Below are 20,034 nucleotides of genomic sequence, written 5' to 3' on the forward strand. Positions count from 1 at the left end.
GAAATAGTGATTCAAACCCCCCCCCCCCCGTTTTGAACTACGAGGCAGTTTGCAGGTGGATGCTGCTGAATCCCAAGCCCAGGGAATATTCTCGTGGGTGAAGGAGTTCTGCTGGATATCATATGGCATAACCAATGGTGTAAGAAAATTCCAGAGACTGAGGAAATAGTAAGCAGGAGAAAGCACTGAGAATTCTCCTCCTCGTGCTTGGGTCCTTTGTGGCTAGTCTTTATCAGAAGAAAAGAACAGGTGCAGGGGGAGTGTCGCTCAGAAAGCGCTGGTTGTATTCAACATCTTTTCAGTCAGCACCAATAAAAGGAACTGGGTGCCGGGTGAATTCAAAAGCAGAAAGAAAATAACATGACGGAATATTTCTCAACAGATTTAAGAACAAAGATCCTCTCTTCTCACCCCTCCCCAGCACAAACCATCAATTACAGGTGGGCATTCAGAAAGTAATAATTGGTTGATTCAAATTAAGTTTTGCCAGGTCAGTCACAGAGACTTAGGAATATCAGTGCTTTAGTCATGAGGAAAAGGTCCAGAAAAGTGATGTGTTGCTCCACCAGGAAAGTTTGAGCGCCTCTCCTGCACTGCAGTTTCAAAACAGCACGTTTATGTTCAGGTTGATTCTGCAAGATGTGGAGAACTTGATAGACGAAACCATCACGTGCGATTTATTTGTCAGCAGCAGTCATGTTTGCTACGTCCGCTGAATGCGTACCTCTGTCTTCACCTTTGGTACTCAAGGGCTTTTGTCTCCACATCACTTATAACAAAGTCTGAATGAAAGTGCCTCACAAAGTTGTGACTGACTGACTCACCGTATTAAGTCAGGTTAATGGTGAATTGAGTGGGTCTCAGCCTCCTAAAACCCAAGGTTTTGGTTTTTTTTTTTGCCTCTAGGATTATTGCTGGGGCTTGGTGCTCCTGCGGCCATCTTCTTTTATTTGTTTGCTTGTTTGTTTTGGACAGGACAGAGAGAAATTGAAAGAGAGAAGAAGATAGACGGGGGCGAGAAAGATACCTGCAGACCTGCTTGTGAAGCGACCCCCTTCAAGTGGAGCTGGGGGTCTCGAACCAGGATCCTTGAGCGGGTCCTTGAGCTTCGTTTCGTACTATGTGTGCTTAACCTGGTGCGCTACCGCCTGGTCCCCTCAAGAAAAATTTTAAACTTCAAAAACCTTTATTACAATACTGATTGTAATTCTAATATAGTTGTTTGAAAATAAATACATCAGGCTGGGGAGACATCATAATGATTATGCAATGGCCTTTCATACCTAAGGCTCCGACATCCCAGGTTCAGTCCCAAGCACTACCATAAGCCAGAGCATTAAATACATTTAAAAATAAATAATATATTTTAAAAAGTAAATACATTAAGTTTAAACCACTACAAATGCAAGAATTTGAAATTCAGTTTAAATACATCTCTAGTTATTTCAAATAGAATTGCAATTGCCCAGAGGGGTCTGCAGGCAGTGTTTATAGCCAGTGTGGATTCAAGAGCTCTTCGAGATATTGTTGGAGCTGCCAAAAGTTGTGGTTTCAGGAAAGGTAGGAACTAAAACCTCATGGTAGCTATTAGTGCTCTTGCCCCAGAATTGTCAGATTCACTTTCTTCTGCATACAAGATGGGGTTTTGCTTCCTCTACCCTTCGGCTTTATATAGGGTCATATGATTTGGCTCGGCCAATCAGAAGTGAGTGAGAATGATGCAATTTCCTGGCAGAAGCCTACAGACAGTTCCAGGCCTGTTCCTCCCCACTTGTACTGATGCTGAAAGTTTTATTTTCTTTATTTTATTTTATATTTTTTGCCACCAGGGTTATTGCTGAGGCTTGGTTATTGCTGAGGCATTGGGAATCCACTGTCTTGGAGCCTATTTTTGTTGCCATTATTTATCATTGTTGTTTTTTTTATTGTGGTTATTGCTCTTGAATAGGACAGAAAGAAATCGAGAGGGGAAGGGAAGGCAGAGAGGTGTAGAGAAAGACAGACACCTTTAGACCTGCTTCACCTGTGAAGCAACCTCCCCCCGACCCCCGCCGGGGGCTCCAACCGGGATTCTTACTTTGGCACCATGTGTGCTTAACCCACTGCGCTACCGCCCGGCCCCCAAACTTTTTTATTAAATAGGTCTGAGCAGCAGCAGCTCTTCAGGTTCAATCAACCTGTGGGGCAAGTGTTTGGTTCTTGTGTTCAGGGTTACAAAATAGTGAATCAAAGTGTCTTCAGAGTTACCTTCCTTTGTGTACCTCAGTCTTCCTCCAGAGCCGCCCATATGCTGTTGGCAGAATTCAGTTTCTTGCTGTGATACGAAGAGGTCCAAGGTCCTCGTTTTCTCGCTAGTTATGACCCAGAGACGTCTCTCAGTGCGGAAAGATCATCACCACAATGCTTTTTCATCCACTCCCCTCATAGGTCCTACGTAACAAAGTCAGGCAGAGAATCTCTCTTGGAAGTCTCTCATCAGATAAAGCTAACCCCACCCAGGACCGTCTGGATTCTTGTTGACTCAAAATCAGCTGATCTGGAACTTTAACGCTACCTAGTAATTCCCTTCACTTTTTTTTTTCCCCAGAGCACTGCTCATCTCTGGTTGAGGGTGGTGCAGGGGATTGAATTTGGGACTCGGGAGCCTCAGACATGAGAGTCTTTTTGCATAACCATTATGCTGTCTCCCCTGCCTGCTTTCTTAATATTAAGATGACTCAGACTAGATTCTAGCATCAACATTACCATCATCATACTACCATCATCTTTGTCCTCATACAAATCTTCTGAATGCTGAAGAGATGCACTACAAAGAGTATGCCCTCATTTCTGCCCCTGCTCTAGTCCCCAGTGCAGCCTGTGCTATTAGGTTTATAGTCAGCAGCTACACATTGCTCCCACCAACACCACCTGGCTGGTGACATTTTCTGAAAGTTCATATTCAAGATTTGTGTGGAAGAATCAAAGTTATTTCTTCCATCAAAGGAGGATTCACTTGCTTTATGACAAGTCTTCTCACCCAACTGATGTTAGAAACCCATTAAAGTTTAATAAAAGCCACACATCCTAAAGCGATATGATCACCTCAGGTTGCAAAAGAGCTGAGGGTGACTAAAGGCAAAACAAACATTAGCAATTTTCTGTGGGAGGGATGAAGATTAGAAAAGAATCTCTGAACAGATTTTAGACAGTCTTGTGTGAAAGCAACAGTCTTCCTGGCCCTGGTTTTCCAACAAAATACAATGTGAAGCGGGAAATACAGGATACTGATTATTTGTGACTTTAATAGCAAACTATGAATATAGATTGAAGCTACTTCTTTGTTCAGTAAAGAAGCAAGGGGGGAGGATAAATAAAACTAGAACTACATGATGTAGATATTAGACGGTATGCTAAAAAAAAAAATTCACACCCAAGGGATTTTTTATACATTTCTACTTTTGTGAGATTCAACATTGATATGTTTTTCTCATTTAGGTTCACTAAGTAATGTTTATTATTAATTCAACTTCTCAATATTGAAGGGGAGAGATTTCCCATATGGTTGACATGCTGCTCTGTAGGTTCATAAATTTGGAGGAGTTTTGATTAACACTGACAGAAAACCCTTTGAAAACATATGGCTGTATATACATCATGTCATTTCTAATAAGATAGCACATCTTTCCTTGTTTTTCCTTAATAAGATGAGCTGAGTTGTATTCAAGAAACATGATAATACTTTGCTGATTTTTCTTTGTGAGAAAGGAAAAATGAGTAAAAATAAACTATTTTGTTACAGCGGACAGATGCTGAGAGCATTGCAGATAGTTTGTGGAAATAGAAACAAAAAGAAGTGTGCTATCTCTAAGTACTTTTTATAGACCCTATTAACATGTAGATTTGGAGTGGTTTTTTGACACCTTATGTTTCCTCCTGTGTGCCTATGCTTCATGGACCACCCGGCTGACTGCAGATGTACCTTATTCTCACCAGGGCTTAGATCCGCTCTCTTTAATTCTCAGCAATCACACTTTTCCTATCATTGTGACTCCTAAAACGATTCTTATCCTTGGTAGCAGGCTTATTCAGATCAAGTTACCTTTGCTCCTTGCATTGCTTTGTTTCTATTTCTTTTTAAACCTTCTAGAATAAATTCACTAAATAAGAATTCTGGCATCAGTTATCTGAAGTACATTTGAAATACAACAGTATGGAAAGCAATCTGGCAGTTATATGACAAATAGATAGATAGATATATGATAGATAGATAGATAAGAGAGGGGGGGAGAGAGAGATGTGTATTCTTTTTGACTGAGTAATTTCCTTTTAAGAAATCCACTGATGTGGTCTGGGAGGTGGTGCAGTGAATAAAGCATAGGACTGTCAAGCATGAGGTCATGAGTTCGATCCCCGGATGCACACGTACCAGAGTGATGTCTGGTTCTTTCTCTCTCTCTTCCTATCCCCCTCACTGATAAATAAATAAAATATAAAAAAATAAATCCACTTTAAGGAAATAATTTAACACTGGATGAAATATTTATCATCAATGATATTTATAACAGCATTATTTATTGTAGCAAGAGATTCAAGGAGAAATATAATGGCAAACCAAAAATGAGTCAAGGTTGAAGATCTATTGCAAATCATTTACAGCCCGTAGGGTCACAGTGAAAAGTCAAAGTCTAAGGTGCTAATGCTTACTCAACTCCAGTGCCTCGTGAAATAAACACAATTGATTTCTTTATTAAAAAAAATTTCAGCTATTTGTTTCTTATGAGAAAGCAAGCAAGTGAGGTCAGAGCACAACTCCTCTGGCATATGGTGGTGCTGGGGACTGAACCTGGGGCCTCTAGGTTCTCACACATGCAAGTGTGGTGTTCTAATCAAGAAATCATCTCAGCCTCATAATTAGCTTCTATAAAAGCCTGAGGATTAACCAGCCCTAACTAAATTCAGAAAATAATAGCATAAATTTATGTCACAAACTAACTGCTAAAGGCAGCAACTCAACTAAGAAAGGGTTAAGCTATATCAGCTGAACGCCCAGGACTGGAGGAAGAGACCATCAGTGAAATGCTGAGATGTCTCATTAAAACTGTTCAGGTAGGTGAGAAGAGTCAGTGACTAGATGACCTGGTGACCTTAGCAAAGCTTTGTTTCTCTTCATTTGTTTTGCCACTAGGGTTATCACTGGGGCTCAGGGCCTGCATGATGGATCTGGCCCTCCAGTAGCCATTTTCTTTTCCTCTTTTCTTTCTTTCTATCTTTGTTTTCTGAGAGAATAGAGGTAGGAAGTGAAGAAGAGAGACACCTGCAGCACTGCTTCATCAATCATAAAGCTTCCCTATTCTTCTGCAAGTGGGACCTGGGGGTTTAAACCCAAGCCCTCATTCATGGTTAATATGTGTGCTTTACACAGTGTACCACTTTTTTCAAACTGAAACCTGGTTGTACACACCCCATGGATGTTAGCAGAGTATATGAAGGGGATGGAGATGAGGCTGGTGCCAGCTCTATGAGTCCCACTGTTGTGTCAATCTAGAAAACAAGTTAAGTGTAGAATAATTAACTGAATCTCCAGGGAGAGAGTAGAGCTGAGTAATACTGATGGACATCAGCTAATATCTGCATGTTTCATCCCACACTACTAAACTAAGGGGGAAAGACTCAAACAGGAGTATCCTCAAACTCAGAAAAGAATGCAAGGGACCTCAGAGAAGGAAGGTTATGAGAGAGAGCTAACCATATTATATTTTGACAAGTAGAAGGTCTATATACCTTCAAAAACATCTTTTTGAAGAGAAGGGAGAAATTGAAATGGAAAGATGAGTTGGTGGAGGAAAGAAAAGAATCATGGGGAGAGAGGAGGAAGAGGACAGGGGAAATGGGGGTAAAACGAGAATGAGAATGAAATGACTTAGGTGAGGAATTCAGTCTGGAAGGAAAAAACTCAAAGAACAGAAGAAATCACCCCAAGTGTTGTGACCTCAAGCTACAGAAAAAAAAAATTAGTAAAAAAGTTCATGAAACAAAACAACCACATAAGAATAAGAAAAAGACAGAATGAGAAATTAGAATAATCAGAACATTGGAAACTAAAACAGTGGCACAATACATTAGAATTAGCAAGGAGAATAGGGCAGTCTGGAAAAAAAAAATAGATGGAAACTTTCTTGCTATCTTTGCTACTTTTCACTACACTTTAATAAAACAAACAAAAAATGAAACTGTAGAATGGAAAACATTCTGAAACAATCACTGTAAATGCAAAGGAAACTAGTAGACAAAAGATGCAGAGTGCAGGTAACCCAATACAAGGATAATTGTCATACCTATGTGACACAAGGGAAGGACAGGAAACAGTTTTTATCCCAAAACATAATCGTAGACAACAACATCTGTGAAAAGCCTTCATCTACACTTTGAAAGGGCACACTCTGTTCCAGGCAGGAAATGATGCATGAGTTAGCATGGGGTGTGTCTTATTTAAGACTGTATACTTGAGAACTTTATTCTCTTTCTCTCTCTCTCTCTTTCTCTCTTTCTCTCTCTTTCTTGATTTAATAATGATAGATAAGACCATAGGATACAATTCCACACAACTCCCACCACCTGAGTTCCACATCCCATCCCCTCCATTAGAAGCTTTCCTATTCTTTATCCCTCTGGGAGTATGAACCCAGGATCATTATGGGGTGTAGAAGGTGGGAGTTCTTGCTTCTCTGCTGGGCATGGGTGTTGGCAGGTCTATCCATAGCTCCAGTCTGTTTCTATCTTTCCCAAGTGGGGCAGGGCTCTGGAGAGGTGGGGTTCCAGGATACACTGGTGAGGTCATCTGACCAGGGAAGTCAGGTTGGTGTCATGGTAGCATCTGCAACTTAGTGGCTGAAAAGCATTAAGATATAAAGCAAAACAAGCTGTTTAATAATCAGGAACCTAAAGGTAAGAATATAGCAGATGAGATTTGGGTCTTTATGTTGGAAAAAGTTAGGAAGTCTATTTTAGGTATTTTCCAAGGGGCCCATGCCTTTACTAATTCTTGCTTAAGCCTGAAAGATAACATGCAGGTGGGCTAAAGTTATTGTTTGGGCAGGTGGTGTCAGAGTTGCAAAGAAGACTAGAAAGATGGGTCAGGGAAGAGAGTAGGTCCCAAATATGGGGAAAGTATATAAATGCCATTAACTATAGGCCACAGAGATATGATCTGGGGCCCAAATTCAGCACAGGAGCCTGTGTGACCTCTGCATCCCTGTAGATCTGAGCTCACATTCCATTCTGTGGTCATAGTGAGGCACATTCTAGGCTGCACTCATTTCAGGACCTGTCTTCCTTGAATGGAAGAGTATGTTGAACCAGCCTCCCTTTGGAGAGTGGGGCAGTCCCACGTTGTTGTTCTCCTTTGAGGGCAAGGTAATTTGCAGTTGGACTCTAATGGCCGTAGTAGTGCTGGGAGATATGTCATCAGGGAGGGGTGTTATGTGCTTACCATGTGTCCAGCCAGATTTGAGACACATGGCAGTGCCACAGGGCACCAAGGGAAGCTCTGGTGTGATAGCAGCTTTCCCTCTCTCTGTCCTGTGTGGAATTTGGTCTGGAGTAATGAAATTACACACAGGTGAGGCCATGACCACCATTTCACAGGAAACAAATAAATAAATGTTACTGAATTCACAAGCATGAGAAAACTGTAGGGAAAAACAGCATCTATAAGCCACCCTTAAAATAATTTCCAGCAGAGGTTACCAGTCAAATAAGAAATAAATCAAATATGCAATTTAGGTACTTTAAGTTATGGTTTAAAAAGATGGGTAGCCAATGATTATTCCAATTAAATACAACTACCAACTAAATACAACTGAAGACCAAAAGCAAACATTTAATTGTAGGATAGAATGTACACACTATTAGTCTGAATAAAAAAAAAAAAAACCTACACAACAGGGTAACCAATGGCATCAAGAGGACTGGAACAGGGAGTTGGGCTGTGGTGCAGTGGGTACATGGTGCAAAGTATAAGGATTCTGGTTCGAGCCCCCGGCTCCCCACCTGCAGGGGAGTCGCTTCACAATCGGTGAAGCAGATCTGCAGATGTCTGTCTTTCTCTCCTCCTCTCTGTCTTCCCCTCTTCTCTCCATTTCTCTCTGTCCTATCCAACAACAATGATAGCAATAACAATAATAATAACAACAACAATAAAACAAGGGCAACAAAAAGGAATAAATAAATAAAATATTTTTTTAAAATGAAAAAAGGGCTGGAACAAACTACAAACTAACTGTTTACTCATATTAGAGTAACAAAATGTGTAATTAGAAAAATTAATGGCACAAACATCTTAATTTTTCACATTATTTATTCTGAAGTGTAAAGTGATCAATGAAGAAAGAACTATCTCATGGAAGAGAAACATTCACCTTGGACTTAGCATCTCTTTATGGTTATTCAAGCTCTGTTAATAATAACTACAATTCCTCTAGGAGGACAGCAGTGGAAAAACAGTATGATCCAAATAAGCTGGAATTCAGTTCATTGTAGTGTTGACTTCTCAGCTCTGTGACTGAAGTGCTGTTGTAAAATCAGACATTAATATTAGGGGAGTCTGGAGAGAAAGTAGCTGAAAACACTCTGTGCTACCTTTGTTACTTTTCAGAAAACGTCAAAATATGCCAGTATAAAATATTTCTTTAAGAATAATGCATTCCACTCCAGAATGGCATAACTGGTAGAGCACACATGTTACCATGCACGAGGCCCTGGGTTCTAACCACTGATCCCCATCTGCAGGGGCAAACTTCACCAGTGGTATAGCAGCACTGAAGATGTCTCTCGCACCCTGTCATCCATTATCTGCCTGTCTGTCTGTCTGTCTGTCTGTCCGTCTGTCTATCTATCTATCTGTCTATCTCCCCTTCCTCTTAATTTTTATCCGTCTCTATCAAGGAAGGAAATAAAGAAAAAAATGCCTTTAACTTGGTAAAACCCTAATGATAACCCTAGTGGAAATAAAACACTATTGGATGGAGGGTATCATATCCATATGCCCTTTCAGCTCTGTCTTTGTAAAGATAGTATTTATCATTTCTTAAAGTATAACACTATTTCCAGGTTGTTAATTTCAGGCAATCTTTTTTTCTGATTTAAATTGTAATATTTGCTTTTTATCCATATGTGACCATGATTTCTATTACAAATGATATACACTTTATAAAAATCAAACAGAAGTGCTACAGGTAATTAGTAACATGAGCAATGATGATCATTTTATTTAAAAAGCAGCTAAAATATATAACCATCATTATTTTAGAAAGCATTTGAATAACTGACCAGAGGGAACAGCATTAAATGATTGCCAGTGTGTGACTTTGGGCTAGCAGCTTTTGAGTTCTTTATACATTTTCCATTTTACTATGATTTAAACAATGAGTATACGTTTTTCACAACGGTACAATAAACATTACAGTTTTACTGGTATTCAATGCAGTTGAAACTGGCAGTTGGTGAGTCAACTGGAAAAGTTAATTAAAGCAGTGAATCATAAAAATGTGATACATGCATACCTTAAAAGATTTAATTTTAACCTAAAACATATGGATGTTCATTCACTTGCCACTCTTTTGATGTTGAGCCAAAGCCCTGTCTTTGTATAGGGGTCTGCTGATCTGAGTTCCAAGAACTCTTTCTTCACAACCACCCATAATGCATCATCCAGAAGTTTCAATTTTGGTTTCTTTAAGGCAGAATGAGGGCTGTCTTTTAAAACTTAGAAAACCACTTTCTGTATTTTCACTTTGCCCAGTCTTTTATGTTTACATGCACCTTATTTCCTAGCAGCTTATTGCAGTAACTTGTCACGATTAAAGCGTCCATTGGCTGATGTCATATTCTGTAAATAAGAGACATCTAAGGTTAACAAGAACAGCTGCTAGCACATCTAGCATATGTGGAAACACAACATGGCTGACTCTTGGTGATCACAGTTGTTGGGGATAGAAGTAGGTAGGCTTCATAAACAATAGACTTAGATTTTTTTTATGGGGGGGATTAATGGTTTTACAGTTGATAGTATAGTAGCTTGTACATTTCTCAGCTTTCCACATACACTCTAGCCGCTGCCCTGCCCCCTCTCCCCTCCCCACCCCAGGTTCTCCTCTGCCACCATATTCCAGAACCTGAGCACTCCCTACCACTCCAGTTTTTTACTTTGATGCAATACGCCAAACCCAATACAAGTTCAGCTTGTATTGTCCCTTCTGTTCTTATTTTTTAACTTCTATTTATGGGTGAGATCATCCCATATTCATCTTTCTCTTCCTGGCTTCTCAAACTTAAGATGATTCCTTCTAGCTCCATCCAAGATGAACTGGAGATGGTAAATTTACCATTATTAATAGCTGAATAGTATTCCATTATACATACAGACCTCAGCTATTCATCTGTTGTTGGACACCTAGGTTGCTTCCAAGTTTTGGCTATTACAAATTGTGCTGCTATGAACATAGGTGTATACACAACTTTTTTGGATGTGTGTGTGTTTGGTTCCTTAGAATATATCCCTAGGAGATAAACTATAGGGTCATCGGGAAGGTCCACTTCTAGCTTTCTGAGATTTTTCCAGACTGCTCTCCACAGGGGATGGACAAATTGATATTCCCACCAGCAGTGCAGGAAGAGTCTCTTGTCCCCACAATCTCTCCAGCATTTGTTGCTGCTACCTTTTCTGATGTATGACATTCTAACAGGAGTAGATTTATATCTCATTGTCATCTTTGTTTGCATTTCTCTGACAGTTAAGGAGTTGGAGCACTTTTTAATATGTTTGTGGGCCTTTTGGATTTCTTCTTCGGTGAATGCTCTGTTCATACCCTCTCCCCATTTGTGGTGGGGTCATTTGTTGTCTTGTTGCTGAGTTTGGTGAGCTCTTTATATATCTTGGTTATTAGCCTCTTGTCTGATGTGTGGCATGTAAAGATCTTATCACATTTTCTAAGGGGTTTCTTTGGGTGGTGTTTTTTCTTTCTTTCTTTTTTTTTTTTTCTGTGCAGAAGCTTTTTTAATTTGGTGTAGTCCCGTTGCTTTATTTTTGTTTTAGTCTTCTTTGTAACTGGGCTTAAAATTAAGATGGAAGAAAGTTCTGCCAATATTTTCCTCTAAGTATTTGATAGTTTCTGGTTTAACATCCAAGTCCTCAATCCATTTGAAATTTACTGTCTTGTCTGGTGAAATGTAGTGATTCTGTTTCATTTTTCTACAAAAACCCAATTTTTCCAACACCATTTGTTGACGAGACTCTCCTTTTCCCATTTCATAGTCTGAGCACCTTTGTCAAAGATTAGATGTCCATGGGTGTGGGGGCTTATTTATGGCCTCTTAATTCTATTCCACTGGTCAGTGTGTCTATTTTTGTTCCAGTACTAGGCAGTTTTGATTACAATGGCCCTATAATACAGTTTGAGATCTGGGAGTGTGTTGCCTCCAGTTCTGTTCTTTCTTCTCAGGATTGTTTTGGCAATTCTAGGTCTGTTCCAGTTTCAGATAAACATTTGTAGCTTTTGTTCTAGAGAGTAGACTTAGTTTGAAACTCTCTGTGAACTGTGGGCATCAGCTGGCAGACTTTACCAAAGCAGCCAAGAGCCTCCACACATTCAACATGAAGTTGAGAATATAGATAGATAGATAGATAGATAGATAGATAGATAGATAGATAGATAGGCAGATAGATAGATATACACAAATAAAACAGTAGACTACAAGTGCAGTAGCAAAAGACTGACATCAGATGTCTTTCTAGTCTTCTATTCTTTCCACTCCACTGGACAGTTATCATACCTTCTTCTGGTTCCTTCAGCATAAGGTTCAGAAAAATCATTACTTGGAGGTTGGGTGGTGGTGTACTGGGTTAAGCGCACATGTCATCGTGTGCAAGGATCAAAATTCTAGCCCCCACTGCCCACCTGCATGAGGGATACTTCAGAAGTGATGATGCAGGCCTGCAAGTGTCTGTCTTTCTCCCTCTCTATCTTCCCTCCCCTCTCAATTTCTCTCTTCCCTGTCAAATAAAATAGAAAGGATTTAAAAGGGGGGGGCATGGATGGCTGCTGGGAGCTATGGATTCATAGTGCAGGCACCAAGCCCCAGTAATAACCCTGGTGGTGAAAGAAAAAAAACAAGAATTACAAAATTAACAATCTGTCATTTGCACCTTTTTCTCATCAAACCAAATCTGAAAACTAACAAAGGGGTTTCCATTGATGAGTAAAATGGAAGCATTATAAAGTAGCCAAGACTTTTGATTACTAATTGAACAACAGACCCAGAATTCAAACATCCATCCATCCTCTGATTCCAAAAGCACTGTTATTAATGGTCTACCGGGGTGGTCTTCTTTAATAGCAGAGAGTTAATGTTTAAGGATGATTAAGTGCACAGAGATGCTTCCCCTTAACAGTTGCCATTTACACTGATAATCTAGAGCAGCTTTGCTCAGCATCTGGTAACATTTCGTTGTTTGTCCAAGTCTAAAACCCGTTAACTTTACAGAAATAGCTGAGTTATACCATATAGCTCTATCCTATATTTGTAAAATTATTCATCTTTAATTTCCTATTTGGTACCTGCCCATGGGAATCCTATGTTCTTTAGTATGATCCCAGATATCCTTAATTTCACAGGCACAGTGTTTCCATATTATTGCCTTGAAAATATGAATGGGGTGTAGCTGACTCCTTGGGTAAATACTATATCAACTGCCCAATTTTTATGCTACATTTGCATCTCTGATCTCTTCTGCATTCCAAGTTCAATTTCTTTACATTCTTATTAGCTCAGGGAATTTTCCCCCACCAGAGTCATCTCTCGCTTTTGTACAGAGGACTGAGCCTTGGATCCCCAGGCACTAAAGTTTTCTGTGTAACCACTATGCTTAGTCCCCAGTCCACTTGAGTAAACTCTCAAAGCAGTTTTTACTCTCAATATCTTCCTCACGGCTCATCTGGAAAGGCACATACTTTATCATATAGGAGATCCTAGGTTGAAGCACTGTTTGGGAACGCTGAATAACACAAGGAAATCTCTATGGATGGCAGAGTGACTGGTACTATGTTGTCTCTCTTCTATTAGCAAATAGAAAAACCATTGGCCCAGAATGCTGTTCTGTGGCAGTGCCACTCCTGTGTGAGACCCTATTACCACATAAACATGTATTATTGCTCATTTTTATTGCTGGCATTCTCCACAGAGTTGTCGTAATTTGATCTCCATTCCCTCGCTGTCTTCTTATTGCCATTGGTCAAAATCATCAATGGTAACTATCTTTCCAAATCCAAACTCTCTATTCTTACTTTTTTTCTGACCTCTCATGAGCAAGTAATTGAGTCATTAAACCATTCCTTCCTTGAAAGGTCTTTATCTCTGCGATTCCAGGCTCTACTCCCACCTCACCAAACCCATCTCATTTCCTTCTCAGACTTATCTTTTGCTTAATCTCTAGGTGTTAAAAGCCCGCACATTTCTAGTCTAAATCCAAAGTTGATCTCAGCGAGTCCTTTGGCTGTAGGTACTCACTGTTCATAACTCCTAGATTACTTTGTGTTTTCCTAAAGTTCAAGGAGAGGGGAAGGGCAGAAGAATTCAACAAGTGCACCTAAAATTGAATTCATTATGTCTGTCAGTTGCCATGTATGACCTGTGAAAAGGGACTTAACTTCAGAAAGACAAAGATGAGTATGGGATGATCCCACTCATAAACAGAAGTTCAGAAAGAAGAACAGAAATACAGCAGGATCCTCCTGATTCCTCTATAGAACCTGTATTTCCCCCAATGCTGGAACCTCTAGGGTGAGGCTCACTTTCCTGAATGTTTCTCTCAAGTTATACCAAATAATATTGCTTCCACTGAACCCACCCTAATCAACGCAATGAGTACCACCTTAGCATGCTTCACTTCAGACAGTGTCCAGAGACTTCAGGCATGGAATGTCAACCCTTCAGCCTCATTACTCAGGTGAGACTTTTCCTTTCATAGGATTCGTTAATTCCATTCCAGGTGGTTCACTTCCTAACAAAGTTCCAAAGCCTAGATATAGACCAGGTCCCATAGATAGAGCATACGTTCACATGTATCCATAAATTAGGGCAAAATATATACCTGAAAGCAAAAGTACACAGTAGTCTGCATGAGTCAGTATAACGTTCATAATGAAATAGTGTCTACTTAGACTTAGATACCCTCCTCACCTACTTCCTATTATACTTCCCTCACTCACTTCAAAGCTAACCTTATCAAAACAAGGACTGCAAAAGCTGAGTAAGGGCAAGAGACTGGCATACTTTAATGATGACTCTTTAGTCACTATCAGGCCACCCCATCATCTAGGGTCCTAGTCAGGTAGTCCTGAGATTCCCAAACAGATATGATGAGTTTAGGCCTTGAATAAATCCTTCTCCCCAATATCACCAGTCATCTCTATCAGGAACAACACAATAGACCCCTTTGTGGGGTCCCATAGGACCTTGCCCTGAACTTGGAACAATGGTAGAGAATGTTCCATCCTCTAAAGGGAGGATAGACAACATAGTTTATCTACCACTTGAGGAAGGTGGGTCCTGAAATTGGGACAGCTTAGAACATTCCTACTCATGACCACAGAATGTAAGCTTAGATCTACAGGAATGCAGAGGTCACATAGGCTCTTAAGCTGAATATGGGCCCCAGATCAGATCAAATTGACAGGGCTTACAGTCAATAATATTTATGCACTTTTCCTATATTTGGGAGCTGATCCAGTTTTCTGGTCCTTTTTCCATCCATGACATCATCTCCCCAGACAATAACTTGGATCCACCTGCATATCAGATTTCAAGCTCAGGGAAAAAAAACAAAAAACCTAGTATAGTCACAAGCCCTTTGGAATAGAACCAAAATATGCCTACTAGCTACCTACAAAATGGAGACCTCCCCAACACTTCATCTGCACTATTCTAGCCTTTAGGTTCATGATTAGTCAGCGATTTATTTGGCTTTATATGTTAACTCTCTTTTCAGCCATCAGGTTTCAGATGCTAGCATGATGACTACCAGACTTCCCTGGACAGACAATGTGTCCTGGAGCTCTGCTTCCCCAGAACCCCGCCCCACTAGGCAAAGAGAGAGGCAGACTGGGAGTATGGATTGACCTGTCAATGCCCATGTTCAGCGGGGGAAAATTACAGAAGTCAAACCGTCTGCCTTCTGCACTACACAATTACCCTGTGTCCATACTCCCAGAGGGATAAAGAATAAGAAAGCTACCAAGGGTGGGAATGGGATACGGAGGTCTGGTGGTGGGAATTGTGTGGAGTTGTACCCCTCTTATCCTATGGTTTTGTCAATGTTTCCTTTTTATAAATAAAAAAGAAAAAAAGTGACTTAACCTCTTTAGCACTTCATTCTCTTAATATTTCACTATGGATAATAATAGTTTCTACCCTATAGGATTGAAATGTGTGCTATGTATTTGTAGCAGCATTTAAAGGTATTATTGTGTTATTTATGCTATATATTTGTGTTATATTTGTAGAAGTATTACTATGTGCCACAAACTACTAGTGCTCTACAGTGGGGAGGAAGATATGTTTCTTAGTTAGACAAGTCGATTTCAACCCCCTAATTTAGGTTCTAGACTCAGGAGGCACATTAGTGAGTCAGCAAAAGTGTCCCTATTCTCCTTACAATTTGAATGGGTAGACAGAGGATAAGCATACCCACCATCAGTCAGTCAATCAATTAATCAAGTTAAGAAAAAAAGTTAAAGTGACAAGATGAAGAATGGATGAAGAATGGTACCTGAATTTCTCTGTTACAGTGACGATTTTCAACAGCAGAAATGGTGGGACACACTCTTGGGGAAGTTTCCAGGTGGGAAAAGAGAACAAGTAAATCTCAAAAGTTCTAAACAGCAGACAGATTAGATGCTGGAGGGAGGTGTGGATAACTCAATTAATAGTCGTCAAGATCCTAGAAGAATAAAGAGGAGAATAGAAGCAGGATGAACGATGAGGAAGATTAAGGGCTCACGCCTGTGTTTCCAGCAACTAAGACCTCGAATAGGGGCTTGAAATAGATTTGAGCAGTTGATAAGTTAAGTCTTGCTCACCACTGTCGCGAGAGTCTCAAACATTATGTGGGACATAATAATAACACTATTACAAATACCATGTAAATAATAAGAGTTGAAACTTTCCTAGCATTCATTCAGTGCCTCAGCTCTCCGCATGTGTTATGTGTGTGTGTGTGTGTACATGCTATAGATTTGTTCCCACAACAACTCTAAAGGGTGAATACTATTATTAGTGACGTTAAGAAAGTGAAAAGTGACAAAAGCTAATTCATGAATTCCAAGTGATCTCTGGCAACTGAAAAATATAACAAATTTGATTTTCAGGTGAGTTTATTGAAGAATCAAGCAGAGGGCTCCAATGCACTTGAGCTCAGTAACAATTCTCAGGTTCCTCTGACAAAACTGGCCCAAGAACAGGGTCCTGGTGTGGAGATTCACATGCACTGTGTATACAACAGAGGAGGTTCCAATAAATAGTTTTAGGAATGCCGACAAGTGCAGACAAGACGCCTCTTACCCTGGTGTTATCTGTATGCTGAGGTAACCTAGCAAGGTCATTGTTGTTTTTATTCTATCTTCCATGTTAAATTCTTCTTGTAAGGACAAAGGGTCAAATATTATGGACTGGTGGTTCTCTGATCATCCTTGATAGCTGACAAAGATCATGTCTCCGGTCACCATGTGTCTGATCCTTCAGAGTCAGGAGGTTTGAGGAGATGTCTCTTTAGAGAGCCAGATCAGTTGAGTTCTGACTTGTGGCTTATACCTATATCAAAGGAAAATGGTGGCTCCTGGTGAATTTCGTCAGCAGTTCATGATCCCTTTAACACAGCTGGGAGTAAGTAGAGCCATCAGGATCCCAAACCAGGTGTTCTAACAGAGAATGTGTTATTAACCACTACTGAAATGATTATTATAAATGATCATCCATGATGTCTCTATGAGACACTACTCCTATGCCCATCACTGCACAAGGATAAGACAGCTTTTGTTACATCTGCTAGTAGAAAACAGTATATAACAGTTAAAAAAAAAAAAAAGGAGCCAACATAGTATATGAAAGCACGGCCTAAAACATAAATATCATGTCCGACTTCAGAAATTAAATAAACGTTATATATTTTCGTTGCTTACTTAACCCAAAGAAGGGTTAAAAGCCACTGGTTTTCAGAAAGGAAATGTCTGTGTCCTAATTTATGCATATCTGTCTATCAACTGTCAGTAGGAATGCAAAAGGTCAAGCCAGACTGCACCAATAGGTGTTTCATAAGCTCAATGGTGATAAAGAATTAGATCAGCCCAAGAGCCAATCTAGAAATGGAAATGAATATGCACTTTCAGCAAGCCATTCCTCACAGGATATAAATTACAGCCACTCAAGATGTAGTAGGTGTTCACTCAAGTTTCTCTGTGGGTTTTCATAGCCCTTTGACTATTGTGTTTGAAGTAAAAGTTAATAAAATCTCAGAAACAAATTTGAAAAAGGATTGGTACCAAGAGATTAATTCAAGCATTTTTAGAGCAGGTAACTCTCCCCACTTTGAGTGAGTGCAATGAAAGAGAGCAGTAGTCCACATCTGGTCTTCAGGCCCCAGTGCAGGCAAAGAGCTACAAAGCATTTCAGGTCTAGCACCTTCTCGTGGTGGAGCAGAGAGCTCCACACCCAGCAAAACACAGCTGAAGGGTCCCTCCCTCCCCTTCTAGGGCATTGTGACCTGCAGTCCATCTGGAAAACCCATTTTCTTCAAACACAGTCAGGCTCACCAAGGTGAGATGCAGGAGAAGAGAAAAAAAATAAAATAAACTTTTGACCTTATAGACCTTTCTAGTGAGGGAAAGATAGAAACAGGCTGGGGGTATGGAGCAACCTGCCAATACCCATCTCCAGTAGAGAAGCAATTATAGAAGCAGGAACTTCTACCTTCTGCACCCCAAAAAGAATTTTGGCCCATACTCCCTCCCAGTGGAGGAGAAATGTTAGAGGAAGATGACCAGAGGGCTATGAAGTCCAACTCCATCAGGACCCAGAGAGAAAAAGAGAAAAAAGGGAGGAAATTTGGGAGTAGTAATAGGTGTAGGTGTGACTTAGAAAGGAAGAGAAAATGGGACCATGGGAAAAATGGGCGAATCTATGTAGACAGTTATAAAAACAACAGGCAACCTTTATCTTTGAACTTGCGAGAACTACTGCAGTTTTCAATGGAGGGAATGGGGACACAGAACTCTGGTGGTAGGAACAGTGCAGAACTATCTCATTATTTTACAGTTTTGTAAATCAGTATTGTAATAAGTGAGCTCAACCTAGTGCACTGTCACCCAGCCCCCGTATTAAGTGACGGATAAAATTAAAACAATAAAAAAGGATCTTTCAGTCTGCAATGCTTTATCAGCAGAGATCCATTCAGTAGAGTCTTGGAGCCAATTGCTAAGGTCACTTCAGCCCAAAGCAATTTTCTTCCCTGGATTCTGACCTACAACCCTCCTCCCACTCCAAAAACAAATGAGAGAGAGAGAGAGAGAGAGAATTGACCAGTTTAATTTCCACCCTGTAGGTAAGTTGACTTCACCAGCAAACTCAAGAATGTCAACCCCAGGGAGGTCTGGCTTTGGGCCCCACAGAACTAGCATGACTTCATGAGGAACTGGGACAAAGCTTGCTGAGGAGGCTGAAGCCCCACTGGGCCCTTCTCTGTGAATAAGGTTGACATTAAAACTGAACCAAGTTCATAGACACAGTCTGCCCTGGAGGCAGGCAGGTAACCCCAGCTAACAATGGAAGCTTCAACCAGAGGCAGTTCAGCAATTTTCACTTCATTCTTCTCTGGTCCATAACAATTGCTTCTGCCTGACGTGACATTTCAATTTGACAATACAATAGTATGGGAACACAGTGCGTGTTATGAGAGAGGTCAGCTTTGAAGTTTTAGAGTCAAGTTGGCTTCTAGATACCCAGTCACAGAAAGCAACCCCAAGGCCTATTTCTTGAGTCCCAGAGTCAGCTCCATTGCAGTCTGAATGGAATTCATGGACAAGGAGATTTCTCAGGGGCAGAGTGTAGGACCTGAATGTCATAAGGTACAGAGTCCATCCCTTGGGCTGCATACATTGGAACTTGACAGTGTTCTGGCAGGTGTCTCTCATTATAAAATGATTCACTTAACATAAAAATAAATTAACTAATTAATGGATCTCATCCTCGGTTCTGTCAAAATGCACTCTGGAGCTCTGGCAAGACAGCCTATGTACATAATCTAGGTTTGAGCCCTATTTCCACCACATGAGGGAAACTAGTGCTATGGCGTCTCTGTCTCCCTCTCTCTCTCCTTCTCTGTCTGTCTCAGTGTCTCTCTTTCTAGCTTTTTTTTTTATTTTATAAGGTGATATCTAGGGCTTGGTGCCAGCACTATTAATCCATGCCTTCCTTCAGCCCTTTTTTCCTTTTCTATTTTATTTGATAGACGATACATAAATTGAGAGGAGAGGGGGAGAAACAAATAAAATAAAATAAAAATCAATCTATAAAGGGTTATGGAATTGTGCCCACATTTTAATCAGAGTGAGAGAAATTCAGAACTTGATTTCTGGGGTAACTCTCACTGAATACTCTAGGTGGCACAGCAGAGGAGGTGGGACGCTGGTGGGGCACAGGGCTCGTGAGCACGAAGCCCTTGGGGTAGTCCTCAGAACCCTAGGTGCCAGAGTGGTGTTCTGTTTCCTTCCCCCTTTCTATATCTAAATCAATTTTGAAAATAAAGTAAGACCCGGATGATGTTTTGACATAGTTACAATGCAAGTGAGATTCTGCTCCAATAAGCTGTGTGAGTTAGATGGAGAGGGCTTCTGACTTCATCCAGTTTGACAGAAGCCACTGGGCAGTCACAGCTGTGCAGCCAAGCTGTGTCTGTCACCCTACCTATCCTCAGAGCAGTATCCCAGGCCATGTGTGCCCTCGAAG

The sequence above is a fragment of the Erinaceus europaeus genome, chromosome 14 (assembly GCF_950295315.1).
Source record: "Erinaceus europaeus chromosome 14, mEriEur2.1, whole genome shotgun sequence".
NCBI classification, from domain to species: Eukaryota; Metazoa; Chordata; class Mammalia; order Eulipotyphla; family Erinaceidae; genus Erinaceus; species Erinaceus europaeus.